The sequence below is a fragment of the Triticum urartu genome, chromosome 7, assembly GCF_003073215.2.
Source record: "Triticum urartu cultivar G1812 chromosome 7, Tu2.1, whole genome shotgun sequence".
NCBI lineage: Eukaryota > Viridiplantae > Streptophyta > Magnoliopsida > Poales > Poaceae > Triticum > Triticum urartu.
Genome location: NC_053028.1, coordinates 146,102,079 through 146,119,182, shown reverse-complemented (window position 1 = coordinate 146,119,182; position 17,104 = coordinate 146,102,079).

Genomic DNA, 17,104 nt, shown 5'->3' with positions numbered 1-17,104 from the left:
AAATATACTATTATTGACATCTTTTATGATTGGGAGCACTCATCAAAATATGGCATGCTAAAGAGTTGATGTTAGACAAGGAAGACAACGTAATGGGTTATGTTTTCTTATATATGAGATAAAGTATGTTGTCATGGATCATCCAACATGTTGAGCTTGCCTTTCCCCCTCTTGCTAGCCAAACTCTCAGCACCAAGTAGAGATACTACTTGTGCTTCCAAATACCCTTAAACCAGTTTTGCCATGAGAGTCCACCATATCTACCTATGGATTGAGTAAGATCCTTCAAGTAAGTTGTCATCGGTGCAAAGCAATAAAAATTGCTCTAAATATGTATGATTAGTGTGGGAGAAATAAGCTTTATACGATCTTGTGATGTGGAAGTAATAAAAGCGATGGACTGCATAATAAAGGTTCATATCACAAGGGGCAATATAAAGTGACGTACTTTTGCATTAAGATTTTGTGCATCCAACCATAAAAGCGCATGGCAACCTCTGCTTCCCTCTGCGAAGGGCCTATATTTTATTGTTATCTTCTACCTTATGCAAGTGTCATGGTGATCTTCACCTTTCCTTTTAATTTTATCCTTTGGCAAGCCCAGCATGTTGGAAAGAACCTGATATATAGGGGGGCATGAGTTATTATTGTTGACATTACCCTCGAGGTAAAAGGTTGTGGGGCGAAACTATAATCCCCTATCTTTCTCTGTGTCCGATTAAAACTCCATAACCACAAGTATTGCGTGAGTGTTAGCAATTATGAAGGACTAGATGATAGTTGAGTATGTGGACTTGCTTTTTAGCTCTGACATAGACTCTTACCGACATTATGATAAATTGCAATTGCTTCAATGACTGAGGTTATAGTTTGTTGGTTCTCAATAAGGTTTTTGATTCATACTTTTGCATTGTGAATAGATCATCACTTGAACATAAGTAATCATATGACAATATCTATATATGTTGCTGTTATGAGAATAATCATGATGCCTTCATGTCCGTATTTTATTTTTATCGACGCCTCTACCTCTAAACATGGGGACATATTTATTGCTATCGGCTTTCGCTTGAGGACAAGCGAGGTCTAAGCTTGGGGGAGTTGATACGTCCATTTTGCATCATGCTTTTATATCGATATTTATTGCATTATGGGCTGTTATTTCACATTATGTCACAATACTTATGGCTATTCTCTCTTATTTTACAAGGTTTACATAAGGAGGGAGAATGCCGGCAGCTGGAATTCTGGGCTGGAAAAGGAGCAAATATTAGAGACCTATTCTGCACAAACTCCAAAAGTCCTGAAACTCCATGGGGGGCCACACCCTGTCCACGAGGGTGGCCCCCCCTCTAGGGCGCGGCTCCCTACCTCGTGGGCCCCCTGGTGACTCTCCGATGACCATCTTCTCCTATATGAAGTCTTTCGTCCAGAAAAAAAAGCAACCTTTCGGGACGAAACTCCGCCACCACGAGGCGAAACCTTGGCGGATCCAATCTAGGGCTCCGGCAGAGCTGTTCTGCTGGGGAAACTTCCCTCCCGGAGGGGGAAATCATCGCCATCGTCATCACCAACGCTCCTCTCATCGGGAGAGGGCAATCTCCATCAACATCTTCATCAGCACCATCTCATCTCAAAACCCTAGTTCATCTCTTGTATCCAATTCTTGTCTCCAAGTCTGAGATTGGTGCTAGTAGGTTGCTAGTAGTGTTAATTACTCCTTGTAGTTGATGCTAGTTGGTTTAATTGGTGGAATATCATATGTTCAGATCCTTTATGCATATTATTACCCCTCTGATTATGAACATGAATATGCTTTGTGAGTAGTTACGTTTGTTCCTGAGGACAAGGGAGAAGTCTTGATATTAGTAGTCATGTGAATTTGGTATTCGTTCGATATTTTGATGAGATGTATGTTGTCTAGCCTCTAGTGGTGTTATGTGAACGTCGACTACATAACACGTCACCATTATTTGGGCCTAGAGGAAGGCATTGGGAAGTAATAAGTAGATGATGGGTTGCTAGAGTGACAAAAGCTTAAATCCTAGTTTATGCGTTGCTTCGTAAGGGGCTGATTTGGATCCATATGTTTCATGCTATGGTTAGGTTTACCTTAATACTTTTGTTGTAGTTGCGGATGCTTGCAATAGAGGTTAATCATAAGTGGGATGCTTGTTCAAGTAAGAACAGCACCCAAGCACTGGTCCACCCACATGCCAAATTATCAAAGTACCGAACACGAATCATATGAACGTGATGAAAACTAGCTTGACGATATTCCCATGTGTCCTCGGAAGCGCTTTTCCTTATATAAGAGTTGTCCAGGCTTGTCCTTTGCTACGAAAAGGATTGGGCCACCTTGCTGCACTTTATTTACTTTTGTTACTTGTTGCTCGTTACAAATTATCTTATCACAAAACTATCTGTTACCACTTATTTCAGTACTTGCAGAGAATACCTTGTTGAAAACCGCTTATCATTTCCTTCTGCTCCTCGTTGGGTTCGACACTCTTACTTATCGAAAGGACTACGATAGATCCCCTATACTTGTGGGTCATCAGGATGGCACCCGCAGGGTATTGGTACGGGTGGAGCTTCCCCATACCCTTACCCGTCCACCTTGAACTTGCCCATCACCCATACCCATACCTGTCAAGGGTACAATTTTTTCCCATACCTGTCACCCGACAGGGTATATGGGTACTCACGAGTAAAAATACCCGCGTTTACAACACATCAATTGAGTACAAAATAGTTGTAAAAAGCAACATATAGTCATAAATTATTAATAGCAACACATTTTAAACAACAATGTGCAGTAACATATTGTAACAACAACACATTCTCATAAAACAAAAATACTTGCCTATAAAGTGACACATAAAAATGTTAAATAAGAACACATAATCATAAATAACAACACATAGGCATACACTTTAAGTTCACAGAATCATGATAAATTATAGAGATGATTTGACTACACATTAGAGTTTTTACCTAGCGTGATTAGGAGGGGAAAATCAATACATTAGGGTATTAACGGAAACCCACTCGTCAGCATTTTAGATGGGTACATGGGTACGCGGGCATGGGTTATACGATCCCCTACCCGTACCCTCTCTCCCCGATGGGTATGATATTTTCCCATTTAAGTACCCATGGGAAAAATATTATCCCATACCCTTACCCTAATAGGGTTTTTACCCACAGGGTACGCGGGTAATGGGTACCCATTGCCATCCCTATAATGGCGGTTGATATAGATCTCGTCTTTTATCCTTAGTAGCAAAGATACATATGTGTCGGTTCCCTTTCTGTCACTGGGATCAAGCACCGTAAGATCGAACCCACTACTGGGCACCTCTTCCCATTGCAAGATAAATAGATCGAGTTGGCCAGACAGAACCCAAATATCGGAGAAGAAATACGATGCTATAAGAGATCACTCATAAAAGAGATCAAAGAAACTCAAATACTTTCTTGGATATAAAAACATAGATCTGATCATAAACTCGAAGTTCATCAATCCCAACAAACACATCGCAAAAGAGTTACATCATATGGATCTCCAAGAGACCATTGTATTGAGGATCAAGAGAGAGAGAGAGAGAGAGAGATGAAGCCATCTAGCTACTAACTACGGACCCGAAGGTCTACAAAGAACTACTCAAGCATCATCGGAGAGGCACCAATGGAAGTGGTGAACCCCTCCGTGATGGTGTTTAGATTGGATCTGGTGTTTCTGGACTCTGCGGCGGTTGCATGAATATTTCATCGACTCCCCTAGGATTTTGGGAATATTTGGGTATTTATAGAGCAAAGAGGCGGTCCGGGGGGCACCCGAGGTGGGCACAACACACCGGGGCGCGCCAGGCCTCCTGGCGCGCCCTGGTGGGTTGTGCCCCCCTCGGGCCACCCCCAGGTGCAACCAGGGCCCATCTGCTTCTTTTTGGCTCATAAAAAATCATCATAAAGTTTCATGCCAGTTGGACTCCGTTTGATATTGATTTTCTGCGATCTAAAAAACATGGAAAAACAGGAACTGGCACTGGGCACTATGTCAATAGGTTAGTACCAAAAAATGATATAAAATGATTATAAAGCATCCAAAATTGGTAATAAAACAACATGGAACAATCAAAAATTATAGATACGTTGGAGACGTATCACCGACTGACAGGCCGACAGGCAAACGGAGGGCGGCATTGCGGACGTCCCAGTGGAGGACGTGGCCGAGGAAAAGTTAGCGCCACCCTCCTCGCCGGTCCATGCCGGCATCACCATGGGCGAGGACCATGCTCACTACACCGACATGGTGCGGGAGGAGCGGGAGGCCATGTTCTGGTAGGCGCAGGCTCACCAGGCCTACAACCTCCGCCTCCTCCACGAGCACGGGCACGCGGAGGAGCTACTCACCGCCAGCACTACCATGGTGCCGGATGTGAATGTGGCCTAGCAGGAGGCGTTGGTCGACTCTTATTGCACCACCCACAAAATCAGCTACGACCGCTGGCGGTACATTCAGTATCAGACGGATTTACAATCCGCCTACCAGGAGATGGACGAGGCGGCGAATGAGGTGTTCGGCAAGAGCGACGAGGAGGAGGACATCGCCAGCTCCGCCACGGCCGCGACCACGAAGCTGGCACGTCTGCGAGCGCCACCGACAACGAGAAAGAGTAGCGCATGGGAGGTCGCTGGCGCTTGTATCCCATGAAGGTCACCGCCCCCCCTCCCATTGAAGCCAAGCTTGGTGGGCTCAACATAGTCGGCCATTAGCTGCTTGGCGGCAATGTGGAGGTGGATATCTCCAGTTCTCGGGGCTTGTGGTTGCGGAGGGCCGCGAAGGAGGCGGGGCTTCATTTTTCGAGGCTCATGGCTGGCCCGAGATGGGGCACAAGCTCCGGCGGTCATTTTAGTCTAGTTTAGAGTTCGGTCTAGTTGAAATATGTCTAACCGCAATGAATTTGCTCCAGTTTAGATGAAAAGCATCTGGTTTTATGTAAAAACCATCCAAGTATAAATGAATATTGTCTGGTGCGTTCAAATATGCATCAAATTTGTTCATTTTTGTTAAGAAATTCAAAATGTAACCGGACATATGTGGACAGTTTTAAATGGTCTCCTTCCGCATCCGTGTCTGTAGATTGGTCCATTCTGACCGCAAAAAAAATGCGGTGTCCGGTTTAGGGGTATTGGAGATGTCCTTACGTGCCGAAGTTTCTTCGTAGGATTTTTCTTTGTTATGCACTTGAAATGCTCTATGTTTTCCATTCGTGTGATCAACTCGAGCACGAGCCTAGTTTTGGATTGGCTGTGTCATGCTGATTGGAGCAACATAGCTCGGCACCTTTCAAAAACCATGTTTTCACGAACCAACCTGTGGTTGGATTATTAGAGGAACTGTGATATTCTCAGCCTATCAAGGTTCAAATCATGGTGCTCGCATTTATTTCTGGATTTATTTCAGAATTTCCGATGATGTGCATTCAGTGGGAGGAGGCCTTTTTGTCGATGACGAGATGCCTACGGTGACTTCGTAAATTTCAAGATGATATGCCGGCTCTGTCTTTCAGAGGTGCTCATAAGGGTAGGGTGTGCGTGCATGCGTTATAAGGTGAGTATATGCATGTGTATATGCGCGCTTGCGTCTGTATTGTGTTCAAAAAGACCATCTTTTCTTTTCTTTTTTGCAGGAAAAAAACTGTTTGACCAACAGCTGTTCATTTTTTTTGAACGGAGAGTGATGGGACAATCATTTCTCGAAGAGTGATGGTACGGCGGCGGTTGCTATGATACTACGACGTCATGATAGGACGATCATCTTTGCTGCTTATAGATTCCCGTTCCTTCATAATGACGCCCTGGAAGCATAGATATATAAGCTTTGATTACGGGCATGACCTTAGCCATGCAACACATTGAGCTTTAAGTTATCGTACAGTCCGATTCATCTGGGGCTATCAATATTCAGAGATGAATTGCATGTTTGCTCTCTGTATGATTATATAGTATTGGAGGTCAAGTCCCTAAGAGAGAATCGGGTGTTCCGCAAAATCTTCATTATAGTGACAATGGAGTAGCAGATTGTTTGATGAGATATAGTCGTACCGAGCATAGTACAGCTGTGTGGCTTCACAGATGGCCCCATGTATTGAAGAATTCTTGTCTCTAGACTGTAATCTATAATCCTGGAATAAAATACCTTTTACTCTTGCAAATAAAATAATTCAACCCCTTTTTTTCACTCCGGTGTGTATGTGATTGAGACACTTTTCTTTATTTTCCATGTGTTGCGTGCCGAATTTTCTTCCTACGATTTTTATTTGTTATGTACTTGAAATTCTTAGATTTTGTATATATAGAAAAAATATGTGGTTAGGTCTCAGCCGATTGAGATTTAACCCAGTCTTAGTCCGTTTTTCATTTATGTGATCAACTCGAGCACGAGCGTAATTTTAGGTTGGCTGTGTGACACCGAACGAAGGTCGCGTTCGGCTCCTCTCCGCTCCCTCCACTCCGCTCCGGAGCGGACGAGCCTTGAGCGGCCTAAACTAAGGCCAACTCCACCGCGTGACCCCAAACGGACGTCCGTTTTATCCTGTTTTTGTCCCTTTGGGTAGGGATTTGGAGTCGTGTCCGGGCTTGTCCTGGGATGCGGTGGCCGTGCGCCCAGCGCACTGCCGCATCCTTTTGCCCCATCCTGTCCGTCACGGCCAAGAAATGCCCAAATTTGCATTAAAACTAGTTTCGAATCCAAATTTTTGTCTGAAAATTAAAATAGTTTTACAACCCAATTGAAATTGTCTTTAATAAAATAGTTTTACAACCAAATCGAAATTGTCTTGACTGAACATAAAATGGACAAATACATCTATTAGTTGCCAATGTGATCCCACACGTGCTCAACCAAGTCATTTTGAAGATTCACATGAGTGTGCCAATCACGCATCTCACGGTGGAATTGGGCAAACTGTTCAAATGTGGCCGGGTCTTGGTGCAGGGGCTCAATATTTTCACCTTGATAATCAAATCCTTGGTCGAAGATACTCTCATCACGCTCGTCCTCGACGATCATGTTGTGCATGATCACACAAGCAGTCATCACCTCCCAAAGCTTTCCTTCATCCCACGACAGTGCAGGGTTTCGAACGATACCCCGCCGGGATTGAAGCACACCAAAAGCACATTCCACATCCTTTCTAACACTCTCTTGCATTTGGACAAATCTCTTTCTCTTCTCACCTTGGGGTTTCGAGATTGTCTTCACAAAAGTTGACCACTGAGGATATATACCATCTGCTAGATAGTATCTCTTGTTGTAATGGTGGCCGTTGATCTCAAAGTTGACAGGTGGGGAGTGGCTTTCTGCAAGCCTCGCGAAGACTGGAGAACGCTGCAGCACGTTGATATCATTGTGAGAACCTGCCATGCCGAAGAAAGAATGTCATATCCAAAGATCTTGTGATGCCACCGCTTCTAATATGACAGTGCACCCGTTAACATGCCCCTTGTACTGGCCCTGCCAAGCAAATGGACAGTTCTTCCACTCCCAGTGCATACAATCTATGCTGCCAAGCATACCTGGAAAGCTTCTAGCTGCGTTGGTCGCCAACAATCTCTCTGTATCAGCGGCAGTTGGCTGCCTCAAGTACTCTGGGCCAAAGACCTCGATCACAGCCTGGCAAAACTTGTACATTGACATCAGACATGTTGTCTCACTCATACGCACATACTCATCCACCAAATCGCCTGGAATTCCATATGCAAGCATGCGGATGGCCGCGGTGCATTTCTGGTAGGAGGAGAATCCAAGCTTGCCAAGGGCATCCGTCTTGCACTCGAAGTATGGGTCATGAGCAACCACTCCCTCTCGGATACGATTGAACACATCCCTTGCCATACGAAAACGGCGACGAAATTTATCCGGCCTGAAGAGCGGGGTGTTGGCAAAGTAATCGGCATAGAGCAAGGCGTGGCCTTTCTCCCTGTTGCGGTTCAGGTTGGGAGCACGGCCAGGGACTGACCCCCTGTACCGAGGAAGCTGCCGTTGAATATGGTCGTGAACGACCAGTGCAGCCACCACATGATCGTCATCATCCGACGACGAATCGTCCGATGAACAAAGGAAGTGATGGAAGAAAAACGCGTCTCCACTGTCCATACCTTTGTTGGCAGAAGGTCGAATACCTTGCGGTCGTGGTGGCGAAGAGGCCGCGATGATCACCTCGACGCAGCAGGGTGGTTGCCGGCCGGCTACAGGCCGCTCTGGAGCTCTCGTCGGAATCTGCATCGGCCGTCGTGGTACGTCGCCGGCAGTCGTGTCCCCTCTGCCACCGGCAAGGACGGCGACGGCCAAACCTCCTTCGACCAAAACTACGGCGGAAGCGCGGGCATGGTGGCGGCCATGTCGAGACGTGGTTTGGTATGGACGGCGGGGGGGCTGCGCGGTGAGGAGGCGGCCGGAGAATAGCGGCGGCGCCGGCGGCGGGGCGGGGCGGGGAGAGAGGGTGAAGCGTTGGGAGCGGAGGGACTGCTGGTGTCCCCGACAGGCGGGCCACGGGGGGACAAGGGCGTGCGTCGAGGCCGTCCGCGCGCGTCCGTTTCACCCCAAATGAAGTGCAAGTTTGGGCCGGGGATGGGTCGAAAGCGGACGGAATCCGGACATTTGTCCGCTTGCGCCCGCGCGCTGGACCGTCTCGTTTGTCCCTTTTACTCCAAACAGACGGGGGCGGACAGGATAGGGTCGCGCGGTGGAGTTGGCCTAAACTCCACAACTCCGCGGAGTCGGAGCGGAGAGGATGGATTCCTAACACGGCCGAAGTCTGGAGCAGCATAACTCCACTCCTTTCAAAATAACCATCTTTTCAGCAGAAAAAATAATGAACAAATATAAGGAGGAAAACTCAAGCCACGGACAAAAGTCGGGAGACCAATGCCATGCCCACGCAGGTCATTTCAGGCCAAAACTGTTTGACCAACAGCCGTTCGGCTGATCTGCGGCCCACCGCGTATCGGAATCTCGGCCGCTGTGCGTGTACGGTCAACTTTGACCCCCCTGCGCTGGTCGGGGAGCTCGAAGCACGAGGCCGAGCGAAAGTTACCGTGGCTCGATCGATGCAGGAAAAGGCGACCACCAGGCCGCAGTGGCGAGTGCGACTCTGCGAGCAGCCGTACCGGCGCCGCGCGAGGAAAAAAGTTTCGTCCTTTGACCTGTCCAGTGGGCAGCGGCACGGGGGCCGGGCCGGACCACCGGGAAACCGCCGGGCCGGCGGGGGTACCCATGGGCCATGGCAGGCACGTGAGTGCGCGCGATGGCGACGAGCGCCCTTGCGTTTGTTGGAAGTTCATGTGCAAGAGTCCCCTGCGGCCTGCGGCCTGCGGCCTGCGGCGGCATCCGCGCTCGCAGCACTGGGAGGCAGGGAGGGAGGCATGCATGTACACACGACGACGACGAACTCACTGCACGGTGCGAGCCTGTTTCGTAGTACTGGCCCGCTGACCGCTCGTGTTGTCACTTGTCACGCGCCAGTTCACTGTTCGTGGGCGTGTAGCGCGAGCTAGCCGATAGTACGCGTGTACTCTCTCGCAAAAGAAAAAAGAGATAGTACGCGTGTACTCTTGTGCCGTACGCGAGGGTACCATCCATGTGAGAGCACGCGCAAGGAAAAAGGGTTTATTAGGTACTACTCCCTCCGTTTCGAATTACTTGTCACGGGTATGAATGTATCTAGATGTGTTTTAACTCTAGATACATCTATTTTTACGACGAGTAATTTGGAACGGAGGGAGTGCTACCTTATTAAAAAGAGTCAATTACGTTGGTGGTGTTAGAATTTGACGCAAACGATCACTTTGGTGCTAGAAGTTGCGGTGTACATCGAAGTGGTGCAAAAACTCGTCTCGGACGTGCAAATACAGTGCTAATCACGTTGGTATATGGAATCTGCGCTGACTAGGTGTGTGGGTCCCGCTGTCAGCCACTGGGCCTGGAAGAGGAGACGTGTGCCCTGATTTTTTTTTAAAAAACCTCAGAATATATATTTTTGCAAAAAAGTATATATCGACATGTCATTTTACATCTTTAATCAACGGGCCCGCTGGTCAAAATAAACATGAAAAAGGCAAGCTCAGGACTCGAACATGTAAACAAAAGATAGAGTGCTAACCTGTACAACCAGTACGCTGGGGTGGTCACGACGTTCACAAAGGATAACTATCCTATATGTATTCACCAAGATTTTTTAGCAACATGAATTTAACAGGTACGCATTTGAAGTTTAAATGGGCTACAGATATTGCGACCCATTTTGCACGCGCTGTTTTCTAAAGATATATTTATAAAATGTAGGTTATCAAAATTATGTTTAAATGTATGTGTGCTATAAATTTTATACAAACAAACCATGACTAGTAAATAAAAACATTTAAATATACACCCATGTACTATATAAAATATTTAGTTAATACAGAAATTAAAATTTATTATAAATAAATATGTTCATGTGTTATTTTTAAAACATTGGTACATTTAGTTTAAAAACTACCAAGCATACAAACGAAATACCTTATTTTAAAAAAAAGTCGTGTATTATTTCAATACACACTGGTATATTGAAAATATTTATGAATTTTTAAAATGTATAACTTTTCTAAAATGATACGATTTCTTTTAAAATTACATTTAAAAAAATTATTTTTATTATAAAAACATTTCAATAATTATAAGAACATTTCTATATTTCAATTTTTATAATTAAAAGTATTCATAATTTTAATTTTAAACTTTTGATATGGATATTCAATCGTGTATAATATTCAAAATATATACTGTTTTCGAATATAAGTCATGAGTAAAAAATATAGACATGTGAATAATTATAGATATTAAGAAATGTTTGTATTCATCATTTTAAAATTTAAATATAAGCCATGAGTGTATACTTTTTTTGTATTCATTAAACAGTGTATCTAATATACATTTTAAAATCCATATTAACTAAACTAAATATTTTATATATACATGGGTATATATTTCATTGTTTTTATTTACATTGTATCGATAACACACAAATATTGGAACATTATTTTTATTACTTACGTTTTAAAATATCTTATAAATATCGCTTGTGCAAAATGGGTTGCAATATCTACAGCCCATTTAAGCTCCATAAGTGTCATTATTCAATATTTATCCTGTCGTTATCATTTTTTTTGCTAATCCACGTGAAGGGTGAAGTGGTTAGCCGGTTGTTTTGGTAGCCTGTGGTCGCGGGTTCGAAACCTGCCCGCAATCTTTTTCTATTAATATTTACAGGCGGGACCCATTGGTCATAGAGAAGTAAAACGCCACATTCCATATGGTTTTTTTGTCAAAAAATTGAGGGGGTTTTAGAAAAAAAACATTCTTCCTGGTTCACTGGCTGACAGCGGACCCCACACGCCTAGTCAGCACAGATTATGTATACAAAAGGGGATATGCACTGTATTTGCACGCCCAAGCCAAGTTTTTGCACCACTTCGATGTACTCCCTCCGTCCCAAAATTCTTGTCTTGAATTCGTCTAGATACGGATGTATCTAATACTAAAATGTAACTTAATACATCCGTATTTAGACAAATTTAAGACAAGAATTTAGGGACGGAGGGAGTACACCGCAACTTCTAGCATCAAAGTGATCATTTACGTCAAGTTCTAGCACCACCGGTGTAATTGACTCTATTAAAAACTAATCTATACCAATATAAAAAGACCCAAAGGGGCAGATCCAAACCATCACGACCGTCAAATCATATTATCTAGCGGTTGAAATCGCTCCAGTGTTGAGCACCAAACACGTTTAACGCTCTAATTACCCACCACTGCCATTGGTTATAAACACATTTTGACTCAACGCTATCCCATGAAATCTGTCATGTAATTAATATCCTACCATTCCCGCGAAAAAGAAATTGATATCTTACCAAATACCAACGTGCAACAGATATATCTTATCTAATATAACGTGCAACTAATAACTTACCTAATATAAACGTGCATTGCACGTACATTATTACTAGTTTTTAAAAAAATACCTTCAACACTATCCAGTTTTCACATAACACCTACTCTACGAATTTTTTAGGAAATTGCACAAACCACCTATTTTTGGTGCTAGTTTTGCACCGAACACTCACGTTACAGGTTTGTTGCACAAAATAACACATTCTGGGGTAATTCGTTGCAGCTAGGTCTAATCAACCATTTGTGTGTGTTAGACATGATTCTTGACAAGTGGATCCGGTTTGTAAGTGCATCGGTGATAAAAAAACGACCACATCAGCAACTAACTAGAACTGTCAATATCTCACAATTCTTTGCTCCAATTGAGATGAATTTTTTTCTAGAACATTAGCACGTGCACACGTTTTTTTTGCATTTTTTGAAAATGTAAATTTGAACAAAAATATTGAACGAGCCAATTAACATTGCAAAACCGCCCAGTATTTGGATGTTAAAACCTAATAGCGATAATCTTTTGGTGTGTGCGACTTGATGATGTCTGTAATGGTCACATGACAACTACTTGGATGCTAAAACCTCATGGCCGTAATATTTTGGTGCGTCAGACTTGATGATGTCAATAATGACTTTATGTCAACCACTTGCATGCTAAAGCCTGACAACGACAATATCTCTCATATCTTGGTGCTACTAAATTTGTTTTATGAATATTGTGCCTATATATGAATCGTTTTAGATTTGTATAGTAATCTTATGTTTTTCGCATGAAAGTTTGTGGTGTGCTAAGCTAGATGTAACCAGTATGAATCTGGAAAGTTTCAGCTAGTTTGGATCACATTATAATAAGATATTCGCAGTTTACATTGGCTCATACAGTGTTTTTACTCAAAATTCAAAATTTTCCAAAAAAAAATTATGCAGAACAATCCTGTAAATCATACATGTATCCAATACTATTCTGGGAGAAAAGGCAGCTCATTTGGACCAACGGTTTGTGAGGTATTTGCAATGTTAGTTGACTTGTTCAATTAATTTTTGTTCAAATTTAGCATTTTCAAAAAATGTAAAAAGCCAATAAATCATACATGCACTCATTAATATTCTGGGAAAAATTCAGCTCAATTGAAGCAAAGAATTGTGAGATATGGACAGTTCTAGTTGGGTGCTGATGCATTTTTTTTTGCCACGGTGCACTTACAAATTGGACCCACTTATCAGAAATTATGTTAACACACCCAAATGGCGGATTAGACCTAGCTGCAACGAATTACCCCATTATGTGGTGTTTTATGCAACAAACTCGTAAAGTAGGTGTTCTGTGCAAAACTATCACCAAAAGTAGGTGGTTTGTGCAATTTCCCCACAAATTTTTTGTACTCCCTCGGAGCCATAACAAATGTTGTACTAAGACTGCGATAATTAATATGAACCAGAAGGAGTACAGGACATCGCTATCAGAGTAATTTGCTGCATCTAGTTTTAGTTAATCACATTATTCTGCAGCTCAATAAGACAATAATTCAATATTTTCAGAAAATATATGAAAAATCAAGTTTTTAAAATGATGCATAAAGAATCCAGTAAATTATACTAGCAAATGTAGCAAGTACTGATCGAAAAAATTTCCTCTCAACCATAATTTGCGACATATTGGTATTTTTAGTTGTTTCAATTAATATTTTGTTCAAAATTTAACATTTTCAAAAGAATTAAAATAAATAAATTATACATCTACCCAATACTAATCTTGGAATTTTTCAACTCATTTGGACCGCATGTTTGGGAGATTGACAATTTTAGTTGCTCATTCAAATTTCTTTGGTTCAAAATTCAACATTTTCGGAAACAAAAAACAATCCAGTAAATCATACATATAGTCGATACTGATTCATGTAAATTTGAGCTCATTTGGACCACATGTCCAATAGATCTTACTCCCTCTGATCTCAAGTTGAATGATTAATTTAGATTAGAGGGAGTAATATCTATTGGACATTGACCGGTATCTTTTTTTACGAGTGCACTTACAAGCGAGATCCACCCCACATGAATCATGTCATCTGAGACAAAAAATGTGTTAGAACTTAGAACTCAGTGCAAGGCAATAGAACAAATAGGTGATGTTTTGTGTAATAAACCCGTATAGTAAGTGTTTCTTACAAAATTGGTCCCAATATTTGGTGGTTTCCGCAATTTGCTCATCCAACCTAGCATCGTCTTCCTCCTTCGAAGTATTGACCCAACGATAGTGAAACTAGATGTAATTACCTTTCCATTCTCTTGCGAACAAAATTAAAGTTCAACTTAAAATGTTGCTTACATACAATCCCTTACAAAGAATTTTGTCGCGGAGCCATAATAAGTATTTAACTTATGTACTCCAAAATTGTTTTGGCTAAAGTAGCACCCAATGTAAGCCACATTAATACTTGATGTTTGCTACATGACTATTTTCTTCACATAACTTCATAAGTTCCACTACACCTCCGATGTAGCAACTACATTGCTAGTGAACGGCTTGTCTATCCAAACTTGTGAATCGTATGAAAAAAACTAAGGCACTCATAGTGCTGCAATGTGTACTATATCTAAAGCATGATATTGAGGTAAAAATCTCATGTATCAGTCTATTTGATGAGGAAATGGAGTTTTGCCACATCTTAATCTATACATAGCTCTTTATGATCGAAGTTGAGACAAGTAATGTTTTTCTGCCTCACAAAACATACTGAATATACACACTTTTGCATACAATACTATATACAAGCCATTAGAGAAGTTGTGTCTATACATACAATTAATATGTATGACATTGCTTAAGATATAATGCACTGGGCTAGCCCTAAGCTTCATGATGTTTAACTTGTGATCCCTCTTTGATCGTCACATCAGTTGTTCCCGCATTCCTTGCGTGGTAGCTCGAGGGACGTTTTTTGTGGAGAATTGCCGGCTTTTGTAAGAGCGACATGGTCCTTCGTTTTTTTAATCCCTTTTACATAAAAACTGAAATGCAATGGCTTCTTCAATTATGTTCAAATTACAAACAAGAACATATGTTGATATGTTTTAACGAATGTGTTGTACACACGTCAAACACCATGCACAACCAGTGCACGACCGCCCATCTGTGGCTGTGTTGCCGGCTGTTGACATGCATCAACGGACTGATTTGACTCTCGTCTGTAAATCGTGTGCATACTGTCATCCATATAGCAGTGCTCATGTTTTAATTGCCTTTTTTATGATATGTTTTAGTGGAGCCGGTTCATGTGATTGTGCACCGAAGATAAGGTGTGTTAGCCTTTCGCCAAAACTTGGTCTTTACCCAGTGGCGTTTCGCTCTACAACCCTTTCCATGATCTACATTAGGTGCGAAGACCTCACGAGATTGGTGGTGAGTGCATTGATGAATGGTGTATGGATGCATATTTATTCAATGTTGTAGTTCAACGATTTGGTTTGTATTTCATAAAGTAGTTACAAAATCTAAGCATGACAAACAAATGAAGAGATAGGAATGGACCAAGAAAACCATGAACAACATGCCACACCGGAATCCTATTTGGTGCATAACATGGTGCGTGGAGACCAAACATGCACTCTCGTGCACATTATTGGGCCGGCATAGTACAAGGTTCTTTCCTTTTTGCAACCCCGTTTTTAGGATGGTTCTAGAAGGTTCTACACATGATTTTCCTTTTTATTTGTGTTTCCGCTGCTGGTTTTACGAGTTTTATTTCATTTCTTCAGTTTGTCTTTCCGTGTCCATTTTTTCTTATACTTCTCTTCTTCTTTTGTTTTGTTGCTTTTCCTTTTTAAAATCATGTTTTCTAAAATTCATCACTAATTTTTAAATTATGGACGTTTTTATGATTACATGTTTAAAAAAGCACGCATACTTTTGAATATTTTTAATTTTAAAATTTAGGAATATTTTGTAAACTTACTTTAAAAAAAATATATTGAAATTCTAGAAAAAACACAAATCAATTTAAAAGCACTTTTTTGAAAATTTAATTTGATGAACAGTTTAAAATCCCTAATGCAGATTTGTAGCCCCATCAACCATTTTACGCGCGGAACAAGTGCTCCCCAAACCGAAGGGACTATAAGCATCAAATTGGACAGGAAACCTATTTAGTGATTCTTGCACCACTTGTAGGCAAAATTGTAAATGATGCACACACCCAGCGTACGCAGGGTTTCCTAAGTGGGCCAACTCATCGGGTACAATACTGTTTCTTTATATGTTTTTTTCGGTGGATTTTCCATTGGTTTTTGCTTTTTTTTTGTTCTTCGTATTTTTCCTGTTTCCTATTTTATTTTTATTTACAATATATTTTTTGACATTATCACACTAATGATTTGTGAACTTCATCAAATCCGTGAACTTTTGTCAAATTTGTGATTATGTTTTCAAATTTGTGAACTTTTTTCCAGATTTATTAAAAAAATTCAATCATGAATTGTTTCAATTTTTTGAATGTTTTCTAAATTCCTGGACATTTATTTAAATGCATTAACGTTTTTAAAATTCTTGAACTTTTTTGAATGCAAACTTGTACCAAATCTTTGAACTTTTCTCCAATTCACTTTTTCAAATACATGAAATTTTTGAAATTTAGGAACCTTTCTCAAATTCATAAACTTATCCAAATTCAGAAACATGTTCCAATTTCGTGAACTTTTTTCAACTTGATGAACATTTTTCAAATCCGCGAACACTTTTTTCTATTTCGTGAATATTTTTTTAAAATTTGGGACTTTTTTGAAAGTCTGTAGTCAACTGGTCAACCATTACTAAGCGAACGAAGCAAGGGGTGACGACCAAGCGATCGTGCATGTTTGGCGTGTTGATGAGTTGTCGCATGCAACGAGCGCGTGAGCACCAATTCGTTCCAAATGTGCTTAAAGCGCTAAGTAGGAGGTCGCCAAATTGAAGAGGTGCCGCACAAGTGTTAAAACGTCGGTCTGGCGTTTGCTATGTTTGTTACCAGAGAGTAGTACTTTATTCATGATTTTCCTGTTTCATTTGGCATTCTTGGTTTATTCCGCCTTTCAGTTTCTTTAAATGCATATTTTAGTTTTCAAATTTTGTTA